A 16,149-nucleotide genomic window follows, 5' to 3' on the forward strand; every position below is an offset into this window, starting at 1 on the left:
TTAGTTGCAGATGGACACAATACCTTTATTTTATTTATTTGTTTTTATGTGGTGCTAAGGATTGAACCCAGTGCATCACATGTGCTAGGCAAGTGCTGTACCACTGAACTATAACCTAAGCCCTTTGCAATGATCTTTTCACTTCATCTTTAGTTTTGTGTCTTTTCAAGTATAGTTATAAAATGCCTAAGATGATAAATTTTCACATTTTATAGAAAAACATTTTTGTAGTACTTCCCTCTTAATGTTATCTGTATCTTTGAAATATGTGTGTGTATACACACACACACACACACAAATACACACACACGCCTTATAATGTGAAAATTTATAAAAATGCAGGAAGACTTTTTTCTAGAGCACTATTTCTTTAAATTTTTTTCTTTGGTATTTTTGTGGTGTTTGGGATGGAATCTAGGCCTTCATACATTACAGGCAAGCACTCTACTACTGAGCTGTATTTCCAGCTCCTCAATTGTATAAATCTAGATTAATGGCAAGTCGTTTTCAAGACAGGCCTGAATTTTTTTTTTTTTTTTTTTTTTTGGTACAGGTGGGTGATTGAACCCAGAGGTACTTTACTACTGAGCTACATCTCTGTCCCTTTTTATATTTTATTTTGAGACAGAGTCTTGCTAAATTGCTGAGGCTGGCTTTGAACTTGCAGTCCTCCTATCTTAGAATCTTAGGATTACCGCATGCACCATCACACCTGACTGATTTTTAAAGAAGTAAATGTACTTTTGAGGCTTACTGAAATAATTGGAATGATCGTTTATTATTTACTTAGATTTTTCTGGTACCCATTTTTTCGGAGGTCTGAAATATTATTTCTATATGAAAATAATATTCATCCAGATACCATAGAGCATAAAGCAGACTGAAATATGGAGGTAAGATGTGTAAATTTTATCGCTGGTTGATAGTGGTATTCAGTACGAAAATATTAACTTATAAAACCTTTGAAGAATACAGAATCTTTGAGAAATCCAAGTAATTTATAATGAAATTTCTTTTCAAGGCCCAGTGAAATAGTATTGAAAAAAATGTTTTAGAATTTTTAAATTGGTTTTATGTATACTTTAGTTGTTCTATTTTATACCTATTAATAAAATGATTGGCAAAGAAAAAGAGGTTTAATGTCAGTTAATATATAGAAGCTTGTTATTCCTATGTCTTTGTAATCAGCTTCAAAATACTAAACTTTTAATTTTGCCAAAAGAATTGTATTTTAATTATTTGCTCCAAATTTAGGTTTTGTTATTTTCCTCTCCTGTCCTGTCAGTTCTTATTTTCAATATATTGACATAACTTAATATTTTAAACACATAAAAATTTAGAAATATTTTAAAATAAGAATTTTAGTAACCAGAAAGTATATAATGTTCAATTAGATTGAAGTCATACTTGAAAGTCACAAATAGGTTACTATTTCATTTTCGGATTATATTGCTCTTTGTTTTAGAATTGGAAATGCATCAACTCTAAAAGTATGTCTGAGTGAATAATACTGTAATGATAAACAAGAAGCAGGAACTGAGTTTCATAATATGAATCTCAGGCTTAGATTGTTATGAAAATCATATGGATGGTTTATAATTTTGCATCTGGTTTTTAGGGAGAAAAATAACTGAATTCCTGCTGTTAGGTTTGATTTTTTACACATTTAAGAAAGATTCCAGGTGTGGACCAATGGATCATTAGTCCAATAAAGAAAAAATTTCTATTTGGTATAGAGGCCACTTCATTGGCACAGTAGCATAACTTAGTGGGGGGGCTAGCAAACAGAGACTTTTTCGTGGGATACTGCAGTTTTATTTCTAGTGTCACCTACCAGGTCAGGATTCATATCTGCTGTTAAGAGAAATATCACTTTTGGCACATCAGGCCAGGGGGTGTTGCTTTTGAAGCAGTTCCCTCCTATGGATAAAACGAACTGGGGATGAACTCACACTGCTTATTCTGAGTATACACAGCTAATGCACACTGTTAGAGCATTTATCCAGCATCACATGAGTTTGTCTTAGAAAAGTTTTACATGACATGATAGTCCTTTATTGCTGGAAACCAGATAATGATCTGTGAACACCTATTGAGAAAACCAATCAAAGTTAGGTGTGAGGGCATTGGAGGGAAGATAGAAATTTAACTATTCAGCTGTTAAGTTTCTCCTGAGCCCTTCCATGATTGTTACCGTTTAAAATCTTAAGAAATGAGATGGTACTTTTTGTACTAGTTCCTAGGTCCTTGCAAATAAACTCAGGTGAAGTTTCCAAAATACACAAACCTTAGTTCTTATTCTGAGGAGCTCATGTTCTTATACAGCATTGAACCTCAAGCACCTATTAGGGTCAAACGGATGAAGTAACTTGAGTGTATCAGGCAGTCTGAGGTTTGCCACAGACAGGGAGTGCTTTCCAAAGGACCATGATTGAATCCTTTGCCAGTTTTCCAACTTTTCAACCAGACATTAAGATTTTAAATGATAGCAACCAACTAAGATTTAAAAACAAAACAATTTACATATTATAGAATTACCATGGACCATGCCTTCTTTCTTAGAGCTTTCTGTCTTCCAAAGTTCTGATTTACCTTGGTATTATTTAATGGCTTCACGTAATTTTTGGATCTATTTTACATCTATACCTATGAGAGGTGTATTTCCAAATTTGTGAGAAGCACTTATTCTGTGTTTAAATAGACCTTATAAGTATGTCATATTTCGTGTACATATTCCTTTGTTTTAGTGCTGGGTTTGAACCCAGGGCCTATGCATGCCAGGGCCGTGCTCTGTAACCTAGCTACACCCCCAGTGTCTCTTGTGCATATTAAAAAACAAATCAATAACCACTTTTGAAGTTTTAGTATGGCAAAAGCTAATTATATAAGTATTTAGTTGTTAGAATGACCTTATTTATTATTTGTCTGTCAGTCTATCTTAGTGAATATTTTTACAAAATAGGAACATTGTTATTATTCCTGTATATTTTAGAAAATTGTGTTTAGAATTTCTAAATAAACAATGATTGAATGAAGGCCAAACTTTAAAATATTTTGTAAAATTTTTGTGTAATTGATTTTATTCCTGGAGAACTAACCTCAAGCCCTTCACAAGTCAGTCTGTTGAGAAACTGGTGTGCTTTGATTATTTTGGCCAATTTTTATAAGCATAGTAACCCACTGTGGAATCATGTATCAGTAAGTAGGGAAAGGAAATTGAATTTTTGTGTCCCAGAGAATTAAATTATGCTATATAATGGAGCCCTGGCAAGCATAAGTCAGATGTATGAAGGCTTGCTCAAGTGACAAGTTACAAATAATAGTGACTCTTCAGCAAAGCTGGTAATATGGATTTCAGGTTGAATTCTTTACACTGTAAGTATATAAATTTCATAAGTCAAAATTTTGTTAATTAACTCAAATTATACTGTTGTTATTTTTTTTTGGGGTGCTGGGGATCAAACCCAGGGCTTTGTGCTTACAAGGCAAGCACTCTACCAACTGAGCTATCTCCCCAGCCCCCTGTTGTTATTCTTATTTCAAAGAAAAATGTTACACCAGGTATAAATGCCAGATAAGCCAGATATAACTTTATATATTTATTTTATAATAAATCAAGAAAATTTACAAACAAGAAGATTATGAAACAGTATCCTGCCAGTTTTTAATGGACATTTAAATTCTCTAAGCACATTTTCTAATGACTTTAGAATAAATATTATTTTATTAAAATATGATGTGCATGTGTAGGGTATTTTCAGTATCTAGTAGAAGAAAATAGGCAGATTTATAAGTTAAATATGAATTAGGGGAAAAAAATCTTTTTTATATAAGTACTTCCCAGTGGTCTGAATTTAGTGGAAGAAATAATGATGAATCTCCAAGTTTAAACTTAATACTGTATCCTTATTTCTTTTATTCTTTCCTTCACATACACGTAATGAACTACACATGTATATGTGTCTGTATGTTTATGGACAAACACACACACACACACACACACACACACACACACACACACACACAGTATGTCAGCTTTACAAAGGCAGCGTTTTTTCATTGCTGTTTTTCATCGATATATCAAAGTGCCTAAAATAATGTGTGGTTTTTAGCAACCACTCAGTCTTTTCCGTCACATGAACAGCCTAAGTCTTTGAAGTTCATAGTCTTAGTAGTGGGGAGGGGACAATGAGCAGTTGTCATAACAGAGTGCTAATTGCCAGGGCCTTGTGCATGCTAGACAAGTGCTCTGCCACTAAGCTGTATTCCAGCTTTAAATGTAAATTCAAAACAATTTTTTTTTTGTAAAAAAATTATGATTTTATTTAGCATGATTCAGCAGTTATTAATAGGTCGCTCTCTGGAAATTAGTGTCAATATATTTTTGAGTTTTGTCTTATTCCTCTGATCAGGCCCCTTTGAGCATGATTTTAGGCTTTAATAAAGGAATTTTTTTTTTTTTTTACTTCTTTTTTTTTTTTGGATAGTGTACTGAGAAAGAAAAAATATTGAAATATTTACAACAAATTGGAAAAAGCAACATATTTTCTGCTACAGTTAGCAGAACTCCTAAACTCTTGTTTCAGTTTGTCTTTTTTCACTGTGATAACTTTATTCTTTTTCTTGTTGGGAATAACTAGATGGTCGTTGCTATAACACTGAATTGACTTACGTTAGGGATTTAAAATTTTCTACTCTAGCAAAATTGATTACTTTGTTCATTTCAGCAGTTTTGATTAGTTGAAATCTTGGAGGTGAATTTTTAGCAAGGTACATGGGGATTTGGCTCTATGACTCCTATTAAGCTTAATGGGAGTTACAACTCCCATTAAATTAATAGAAATTGTATATCTGTGCTTGCTGCATAGCAAATGTAACCTTATTTTTTAAATTCACAAATTATGTAAATTAACATCTGCTCAAACCAAAAGTTTTTTTTAATGATTTTATTTATTTTTAGTGTAGTCCTGTGTGATTTTACTCCTTAAGAAAGTGCTTAACTATACTGTTCTTCGGACATGTTAAATATTCTTATTGTGTTTTATAGATGTAATGTAATTTGATTGCAGCACTTTCTTCTGCATAAGTAGTGATGTAATTTGGTTTTAAAAATATAAATATCAATGCCATTATAAATTAAAGGATATTGTTTCTATCTTGCTAAAACCAACTGCCTTGCTATTACTAGTGAGATTCAAGATTCAGGTAAATTTGTTCTGAAAGTGACACAAAGTTCCAAAAATTAAAACTAAGCTCAATAGGATACACTAGCTCTTTTAAAAAAACTAATTTGAATTATACTTTGCTCATTTTCTATACTAGTATTCATCATCAATATATGACATTTCATAAATGATGATTACATTCAAGTGCTTGGTTGTTGATATATATATATTTTTCTTCTTCTCCCTTTTCCTCCCATTTTCTACTCTGTTCAATCCCCTACTGCTTTTCCAGTAACTTGAGGAGCAGGTCTGTTGCTGGTGTTATAAATAAGTGTGTCATTCACAACAGCTGCCCAGTAGACCTCAAAAATGTCTACCATTTTCTCACAGAAAAAACTGCATCAAATATTTCATAAGTAAATGTTATTAAGCAATAATATGCTAAAAGTAAAGAGGTTATTAGCTTATCTATACTAGAGTACATTTTAGATATATTGATTTTACATGCATATTATGTATTATCACAGTTATTTTTACATTTTGAAAATATCAATAATATGTTAAATGTACAACCATAGAAACCATAAAAAGTTGTACCTCATTTGTGTACAGTGAATCAAAATACAGTCTATAAAAATAAAATTATATTTATATTATATAAAATAATATACTTTTATTAATAATATAAATAATAAATAATAATATATTTATATTATATAAAATAATAATATATTGAAGATAGCTTAATTAAAAGTACAGGAGGCATTTAAAGGATCTTGATTTTGCAGAGCTGTAATTCTGTTAAGTTCTCACTATTCTTTGATTTCAGTTTTGATGAAGCTCTTCATTTTTGAATTAATATACTTTTTCACATTTTTATATACTATATACTTAGGTTGTGGTATTAGAGAATAAGATAATACAGATGATTGAAAATATCTGAGTATTAGGTTAGAATCTGGTATGCCTTGAAAAACTGATTTATCTGCCATAATACTAACGGAGTGTCTTACTGAAACATATGCTTATAACTCCATGGTACTTCTTATTTTCTTTTCGCCTCCTCTGCATGACAGAGAATGACATACGACAGCCATGCAAGCTACGTTTATTAGACATCAGTGTGGATTAGTGAATATCTCATGACATCTTTCAGCATTGGTCCTGAACTCCTTTTGTCAATTTGACAAGAGTCCAGAAGAATATCTAGTCTCGACTTTGGGACCACTTGGCTAAAATGTAAAGCTGAGGAGGGAATTCCATATCTGTGCTTCAGGAAGCAAAAACAACATTTATAACATTTATCTCTCCTTATCAGCATGGGACTCTCCCAAGTTGTACTTTTATATGTTTGCCATAATTCCTGCTTCTAAGGGCTTATTTTTCTTATCGGGTTTTTTCCTTCTAATTTTGAGTGTAACACATTTTCATGGGAAAGGATAGAAAATTAAAACCTTAAGATAAAACTGCAAAATTGTTTATAATTTGAATATTAACATCACACATTTCCTTTTTGTCTTATTTTTCCAATATGCATATTTAATATTCTAGAGAAAATAAAATTATGTATAAAACTTCATTTCATTTATATCTATTCTTGAATTGAGATTTTTTTTCATTGTTATCAGTTGAATTGTCATGACATTATATATTTTGATAATGGATTTTAACAGCATTGTAATTTATTTTGTACATATCAAAAAAATTGCTCCTTCCCTTCCACTTACCATTAACTTGTTCTTTTTTCAAGTGAAAATAAAATAAATATCTTCAATTTTTTTCTTTCATGTCTGGTGGCTAGAATTTTAGAATTCTGATTATCAGAGATATAGCTACCTTTTCAAATTGGCTTCTGAATAGTTATGCGAATGTTCACATTGATTATCAATATATGAGAATATCAATCTATAGTAGCATTGATTTTGAATTTTAAAAAATAATTGACATTTTGATATATGGTAGAGGGTATGTTATTATAAATTAAATTTGTAAGATCTACTTGTTAAGATAAAACTAATTTTTGTTGATTTATCTTTTGGCTAGTTGTAATTTTGATGTGAATTTTTTTGTTCAGTACCTTTAGCAGGTTTTCTCATTACCTAACTACAATTCATTGATGACAATAAACTTTTGTCATTTGTATTATGGAAAATGTATTCCAGTTTGTCTTTCAGCTTATACTGCTTAAATTTTTTAAATCAATCAGAGACATTTGTAATATAACACTAATTATTAATAAGTAATATAGTAATTACTAATTCCTGGATTTAACAGTTACTAAGATTTTTTATGGAGGGGTGGGTCCTGTGGATTAAACTCAGGGGCACTCAACCACTGAGCCACATCCCCAGCCCTATTTTGTATTTTATTTAAAGATAGGAGCTTGCTGAGTTGCTTAGATGCCTTGCCATTGCTGAGGCTGGCTTTGAACTTGAGATCCTCCTGCCTCAGCCTCCCAAGCTGCTGGGATTACAGGTATACCCCACCATGCCTGGCAACAATTACTAAGATTTTTATTACATTTGATTTATTCATATTTTTTTTCTTTCCTTGCTTTTTGATATATAGCTATTTTCTTTTGTGAAGTCCTTCCTTATTTTTGTGATTAAAGACCTCATATCTTGACATCGCTTTAATGTTTACTTACTTGCATTCCCCTGTAGCATGTAAATGCTCATATTTAACATTTTAATCCATCAGTACTTGCCATTGATATAAGGTGATATGATAGCTGAATTCCTTTTCTTTTGAGGTGCTGGGGATCAAACCTATGTTCTCATGCGTGCTAGGCAGGTTCTCTACTACTGAGCTACATACATCACCATCACCTAAATTCTTTAGCCAGTTAATTTAAAAAGAAGTGAACTAATATTAATTCAATTGCTATGAATCAAATTTTAACTAACAAATTGTAAGCTATGAAGCAAATTTTAGCTGAATTTTAACTTAGTAGGTACAAAACCAAATTAAAAATACATGGTGGGCAATAATAAATTTATAAAAAAAGGAAGAAGGGCAAAAAAAGAACATCGTTTATATCAATGCAGAGTGAAGTGTGGATGAAAAATATCACTATTCTTCTGATTCCTATATTCCTATATTAGTGCTCTTACCCTAGTTACATGATTTTTTTTTTTTTTTTTTTTTTTGGGGTGCCAGGGTTTGAACCCAGGGCCTTGTGCTTGCAAGGCAAGCACTCTACCAACTGAGCTATCTCCTCAGCCCAACATGATTTGTTTTTGCATAAAGTGTGTTTAATGAGGTATATTTTTAAGAAAATAGATTTTTGGTATGGGGTGGATGGAGAAAAAGTGAGAGGAGCAAAAACATACTGATTAAAGCATTCCATAGTTAAAATGAAATTTTAGGATTCTTGGAGTGTCAAGAAACTAATTTCCTGGAAAAAAAAAAATGGATTCAAATAATGTAGTATTTTATTGTGGACAGGGGTTTACTCTGAAAAAGAGATCAAAGTAAAATTCTCACTTCGTTGCTTATTCGTAGGGTACATCCTACTATTCCCTGTAACCATTTTTTTTGTATCTGAATGATTGTGTGTGTGTGTATGCTTGTGCATTAGAAATTATTTCTCTCTTCCCTTTCTGGCTCCTTTTCTTCTTGTAATATGGATTGAGCATCCCTAATCTTAATATCCAAATGCTCTGAAATATCCAACTTTTTGAGGTCTAACATGATTCTTAAAAAAAAGAAAAAACAACTTTGTAACTATTTCAGAATCCAAAAAAACTCTGAACCATTTCTGATCCTAAGTATTTCAAATAAGGGCTACTTGACCTGCATTAAGATGTAAACTAGGTGGCAAATATGCCTCTGTTAAATTCAGGTATTGGGCTGGGGATATAGCTCAGTTGGTAGAGTGCTTGCCTTGCAAGCACAAGGCCCTGCATAAATAAATAAATAAATATATAAACAAACAAACAAACAAATAAATAAATAAATAAATAAATTCAGGTATTAGAGGTGGCATGCTAGTAGGAGTCAGGGACTTCACCACCTCAGTGGTATTCAGCACAAGGATGAACAAAGCTTTGCTGTCGATGGTGTAGAGAGCCTGTTGGATTTTTTTTTTTTTTTTTTTTTTTTTAATTTTAAGAGACAAACTTTTACATGGTAGAATGCTGTGATGAGGTGACAAAGGTAGAATGCTGTGATGAGATGACAGTGTAGCCTCACAAAGCAAGAGAGACAGTGGCATAGGCCAAGAATATTTAATTGTTTAAGGAAAATACTGTTCTATAATTTTATTTTGGGATTGCATTAAGTAGATACGTCAAATACCTGAATTTCTTTCCAGGCACAAGAAAAAGGAAAAAGGATTCAGTACAGGGACAGTCAGGCTCATCTGTGAAAAGAGGAAAGGTGTGCAAGGGTCCAGGGAGAGGCATATTCAAGAAGAGATGAGTATGGGAAGAGGAAAAATTTTAGGGAGGTCATGTTGGATTTAAAAAAATTTGTTTATCTAGGAGAGTGTTCCTAAAAATTTAATGTGTGTGCATGTGTAAATTACATGGGTGTCATGGTAAGATATAGGTCCACTAATCTGGAATGGGACTTGATATTCTCATCTTTTCTTTCTTTCTTTCTTTTTTTTTTTTTTTGTATATCAGGGATTGAACCCAGGGTTGCTTAACCACTGAACCACATCCTCAGCCCTCTTTATTTTTTATTTAGATTCAGGGTCTGGCTGAGTTGCAAGTAGCCGAGGCTGACTTTGAGCTAGCGATCCTCCTGCCTCAGCCTTCTGAACTGCTGAGATTACAGGCGTGCACCACCATGCCTGGCCCTGATATTCTCATTTCTGACAAAGTGCCAGGTGATGCTGAGGTGGCAGGTCTATGAGAGGACATCTGTTTCAGGGAGTTTTGTTTATTATAATGTTTAATCTAGGCAATCAGATTTTGTATGACAGTGATATCAATGTTCGTTTCTAATCCGAACAACATAGCTAAAATACAGACATAACATCATTTTCAATTTTATAACTCGTTTTATTGAAAAAGGAACTGAGCTACCTTGAAGTATTACTGAATATTTTTATGTATTGTTAACATTTTTGGTCCTACTTTATATGCTTTCTATTCATCTTTTATCTATTTTTTTTTCTTTAAATCTTGAGGACAATGTAGTCTGCCCCTTTTTCCCTAACATTTCCCTCCATTCTCCTACTTGTGTTGTCTTCACAGAAATGTTATTTTAAAGAACATTAATGCAATTTTTATTATTTGAAGAACATTTTATGTCATGTAATGCAAAGTATGTATTATTTGCCTTAACACACTTAGAAAAAGTTTTTTTATTATTTTATGCAGTTTCCAGAGTCTATTTAAATAACTCAGAATTATAATTTTAATTTCAGTATTAATCATTTTTGCCCTGTAAGATTGTAGAATTGGAGCTACTTGATAGTAAACTGGGCATTAAAAGTAACTGTTTTACCTGCTTAATGTAATTTAGTGATTTTTCCATTTGCTAATATTATACATAATCAAAGATGTTTTCTTTTTAGTAGTGGACATAATAGTTCTTATTAATAGTGGCCATAATCTTTTTGCTTGTCCTATCAAAGATGATGGGTTACTGATAATGCTTTATTTTAATTTTATGATAATACAAATTATAAATTAAATTTGTATCTTCATCGGAATTTTTTGAGTTTTAAAGCCCAAGTCAAAGCAAGTAAATAGCAAATTTTAAACAGAGAATCTATGTGGATACAGTCATTAGATATTTTTCTCTTTTTTATTGGAATTAAATAATTTTAAACGTGGAGTTATAACTTGGAGATCGGCAATGTAGAATTTTTCAGTTTTCAGGTGAAGAAACTACTGAAAGACCCTCAAAGGATTGTTCCTTTGCCGGAATTTACTAGTGCCAGTAGTTTCTTCATGTAGAATTTTATACTTAGCTTTGGGTTGTTGTCTCATGAGGTTGTCACTCAAGAATATTTAAAATATACTTTAAATAATATTGTATAGCATTGTTGAACTTAATGGTGATTATCACAAGATAATTTATTTCCAAGTTTTCTTTATTCATTACCATTTCCTATTAAAAGCTATATTAAGATTGACTGTTTGGAAATGAAAAGCATCTATAAAACAGGAGGACTAAACTTGATAACCCTGCAACTTTCAAATTATCTTCTGAAGTTTATAGCTACAAGTGTATATATAAATTTTTTAAAACGGGTTTTTTTTGGGGGGGGTGCTGGGGATTGAACCTAGGGCTTTGTGTTCTTTGAAAATATCAAATATTACTGAGTTGATTACAAGAACACTGAGAACTTGTAATAATTTTAAGCATCATTTTAACTTTTACTCTGTTCTGATATCACAGTGTTGTCAGACATCATTAAAATAGTAAAAAGGCATGACTCCTGAGCTCCTTCTTCAGGCATGAGTTTTGGACATTATCTCTTGGTTCCTTTTAGTTGGTTTACAACAGGAAGGCCATTTAATCCTTTGCTTTGTTTTAGAGTTTAAGCAAATAGAGAACCATCCCTTGTAGCTTTCAAAAGCTCTTACTGCTCTTGCATTAATGGCACTGACTGTAGATTCTGTGATCAGCTTTATTTACTAGAAAGCTTGCCTTTGAGATCTGTCACTCCATCCTTTCAACAATGTTATTAATTGACTGATAGCAAAGATTGAGTGGAAAAGCTTTGCTGGTGTTGGTGACAAAAAACTGAGTATAGGTGTGACTTTAGTTTAAAAGGTGGTGAATTTTCGCCTCCTGATCCCATTTCTATTTGTACTAAAATTCTACGTATAGACTGGAAGAACAAAGTATATTTAAAAGCATTTGGAAATGTTAAGCAACAATAAAACCCGTAACCATTTAAATGACAGCAGCTGACTATTTGAATTAACTTTGTGTTTGGCTTAATTTGGGGCCCTAATTATTCCTAACTTACGTGAGTAGATTTCAATTATAGTATCCTGCAGGGATTTGTAGCTAAGGCAACTAAAAGAATCATTTTACATAAAGTACTTTTGTTCAACTGATTAGGCAAGTTAAAAATGTAATAATGTAAAATTGAAACCCTTCTGACAAGGGCCAAACAAATGTTTCTAATAATTTTACTTAAAAAAAAAAAAAAGAACCCTAAGTTTAATTTAGAATAATATTTTGGCCTTTTTAGAAGATTGACTTTACTGTAATATTAATAAATATAAATATCTAAATATATTTTAAAATCATGTTTCACTGATTTATTGAACCTTTAAGGATGAGGAAAAATTTGTCACAGTGGACACCTTTCTAAGTATTTTTTTTGTTTTTGTTTTATAATTCCTGATATTTAGTTTGATGTAATGAATGTAGAAGAGAAGTACACGTAAGAAAGCTGGAATGACTGACACTTCTTTAATTTTGTATTTGGGAATGCTTTCCAGTTGCGCACAGATCAAAGATTGATTTACAGATTGGAAATACTGCATACCAAGGAGTACAAGGACACACAGAAAGGTTGACATTGTGCTGTAGCCAGTGGACAGACTCCACGTTTAACTTGCCCATAATAAATTCTCCTGCACACTGTGAGAGCCCACATGAATGCTGAGCTCCTTCACCAGGTTGAAAGCTGCTTTATGACTCAGTTATTGGTAGATACTACTGGGATTCCTTACTAGTCTATATGTTGGGTCATAGTATAAAGAAACATTCGCCAGTACCCATAGGCTGTTTTGGGGATTAACTGAAACCTTTGAGTTAGCGTCTTAACCGCTGCCAGTTCTGGTAAACCAAGTTGAGGGCAGGCAGCTCTGTTCTTTTGCTTATCTTCTCAGTACTCCTTTAAATCCTCATTCCCATCCCTGCCCTCCACCCTTTTTTTTTTTTTTTTTTGGTACTGGAGCTTGAACCAGGAGTCCTTAACCATTGAGCAACATTCCCAGTCCCCTTTTTACTTTTTATTTTGAGACAGTCTTGCTGGCTTTGAACTCTGAGTGGCTGGGATTATAGGCATGTACCACCATGCCAGGCCAAAACAGTATTTTAGATATGTACTTTATTCATAGGGCTACATTTTCACCTACATACAAGGCGAATTTATGAATATTGAAAACAAGTTTCTGTGCATGCAGAGTGTGTAGCTTGTGGTCTTGAGGATTAACAGCTGAGTTTAACTTAAAACTTAATTGTAGCAAATGCTAGTTACTAAAAGTAGCCTTAGTTCTTATATGAGTTTGGTAATTCTTTAAATTATCTGAATAGTAATAACCTACACTGAATCAGGTCAACTAATGTTGACTTTTTACTCATAAGTATGGCACTTCCTTCTTAAATTCAGTGATGAGCTTAGGTACAATGTTATTTTCCTTCCATGGTTTGAGAAAATACTTTAGAAGATAGATAATTATAAAGGTATCTGTTTAAAAATGGTTGATAGTAAATGTATCTCTTGTTATTTAGAAAATTCTCATGATCTTATCCTGTGAATTCCTTCATTTAGTAACTAGAACATCCTTCTGTGATTGAAGCTTCAGTATAAGAAGTAGGAAATTTTATCCTCTTAATGACTAATGGTATTTTATTATAATATCTTATGTAGACTTAACAGACATGAAAATATATTTATATTATATTCTCAGTGACTTTACTGTTAACATTAAAAGTTTACTTAAAGCTTCTGATATTAAAATCAGTGGCTTTGCTGGGGGAATATTCATGCCATTGAAATATATATATATATATATATATATACACACGCACACACATTTGTTTAGGTACATGTCTAAATATATATGCAGTCAGAATTTTTTATTCTCCATTTAACATTTGCAAATGGGTATAATTTACCAAATATCTCTTTATCTAAGTTAGTAAATAAGTAAATTCTATGTTTAGTGGAAATTGAGATAAATTCAGAGTACAGTATAGGATGTACTTTTTATATTCATTAACTTTGAAGAAGAAAGTATTTAACTTAGAATTATGGGATAAAAATCATTATATTCTTCACTATTACTAAGTAAATTCTACCCTTAAATAATTTTGTAACCAAAAAATTTGCTCTGAAAACTCACTTTTTCATTGATATGTGTTCATCATTGATTTATGATTCTAGAAGTACAGATTTTCTTATCCTCACATTTAATAGTTTATTATCATTCTAGTTTTATAACAAAATGTGATCTCTCAGATCAAAATATTTTTATTAATCACATTTTGTTCCTGAAGGTTTATATTTATTTTAGAAAGTTAATTATTAAAATGAAAGCTTGGCACCATTGAAATTAACTAAAAGGAATATATTGGTATTTCATAGGGGAAATACAAGAGAAATGTCATTGCTTCATTAGAACAAATAAATCATCTAGGGAACTACTTGGAAAGAGAATGGTATATAGCTTATTGTGGGGGGAACTATTTATGAATATAATTTGGTATATATGTGGACAGAAATAGTAATACTTTGTAAGAATAGTTTATATATTTGTCATTTAAATATGAAGGGAACTTGAAAGTATTCTAAGATTCATAATTATCTGATATAATGTTGACTTGATTGTCCTTTTATAAAACTTTTTAAAAAATGGTCATATAAAAATGTGTCTCCATAGATTGGAATAAAAAAATTCTTCTTTATTTATTTAGAAATTGCAAATTGTTATCTGATTTACCATGTACGTATCTGTCTCTTTCACTTGCTTCTCATTTTCTCTGTTAACTTAGAAAAAAAAAAGTTAGCAAATTCTGTATTTAGTAGAAATATATACTTCCATGGACAACTGAGAAATATTACACTAAATAAGATATCCCAACACAGTGAAACTTTTTTTTTAACTTTATTATTTTTAAACCGTGCTTTATTAGTATTCATTCTCTAAGAAGATATGGTATTTTAAATTTACCATGTGATAAACTTTTTTTTTTTTTTCTGGTATAGTAGAAAAAAACTGAACTGTCAGTCCATTCCAAGAGTGAAGAAGGCAGATGCAGCTGGTCCAGAAGAGAGGGTCTAGTTGATGCATAAAAAATTCATGTCAGCACTTCGACACTGCATTCTTTTGGGGTATCTGTTATCACTGAATAGGAAACTGTTTCAAATTGACAGGCAGACAGAATGTTGTGCTGAATGTGTAAATTGGAATTATCACATCTAGCAGTTCCCTTCACCAGGTGCTGGCTTGGAGCTTGGTTCTGCACAAATGTCGAGAGAGTGCCAGGAATAGTTTTATTTGCTAATTATCTCTCATCTCTTTCAGTGTCTAGTTCTTTGAGTAAATGGCTTGCCCAGGTGTTTTTAGGAATACCTAGCAGGACAGTGTAAGAGACTGCAGGTGCTTATGTGGCAAGAAGATGTCACATAGAACACTCAAAGCATCTATATCCATCTTTGTGGAAAAGATTATTGCTTTCAGGAGTTTTACTCTCTAATGCATTGAGAATAATAATTGGCAGTATTTTGTTGGCCTAGAGATACTGGTGAGGGCAAAAAAGTGGGAGTTGGTTTTTAAGAAAACTAGAACATTTAATTAGGCTTTATGTTTGAGTTTTAACACACACACACACACAAACATACAAACTGTGTAGATAGATTTTTTTTTTTTTTTGTCTTTCATTTTTTTTCCCCAAGAAATTCCTTTGTAATATAGTACTATGATATTTGGAAACAAAGTTTAAGATTTTATGCTTCATATCACAAAATAAGTACGGCTCAAATTAATTTGTGTTTGAAGCATTTATATCTGTTACTATTCTTGTAATTTAAGAACTTAGATCACAGAATTATCCTTTAATTAGTTCTGTTAATCATGTTTTCTTGACCATCATAAATATTTTTCTTCAAGAATTTATGATCCGTTTTTTGCCTATCCTGTGGATGGTGAATTTTCTTAATATATTTTCCATTAAAGATTGCATTTGTTTTCTTTTTTCTAATCTTTGCTTTATGGTAAGATAATGAAATGCTAAGTGCTCAGAATATGAAGTTTTTATGTGTTTTCTTATAATTTTCCTT

At 31.7% G+C, this 16,149-nt stretch overlaps 1 protein-coding gene across 17 annotated transcripts in view; it reads left to right on the plus strand.

Annotated features, from left to right (window-relative positions):
- Nucleotides 1-16,149, plus strand: part of ADGRL2 (adhesion G protein-coupled receptor L2) — a 623,949-nt gene that overhangs the window by 478,355 nt on the left and 129,445 nt on the right. The window lies entirely within an intron of this gene.

This window comes from Sciurus vulgaris (genome assembly GCF_902686455.1).
Source record: "Sciurus vulgaris genome assembly, chromosome: 1".
Taxonomy (NCBI): domain Eukaryota; kingdom Metazoa; phylum Chordata; class Mammalia; order Rodentia; family Sciuridae; genus Sciurus; species Sciurus vulgaris.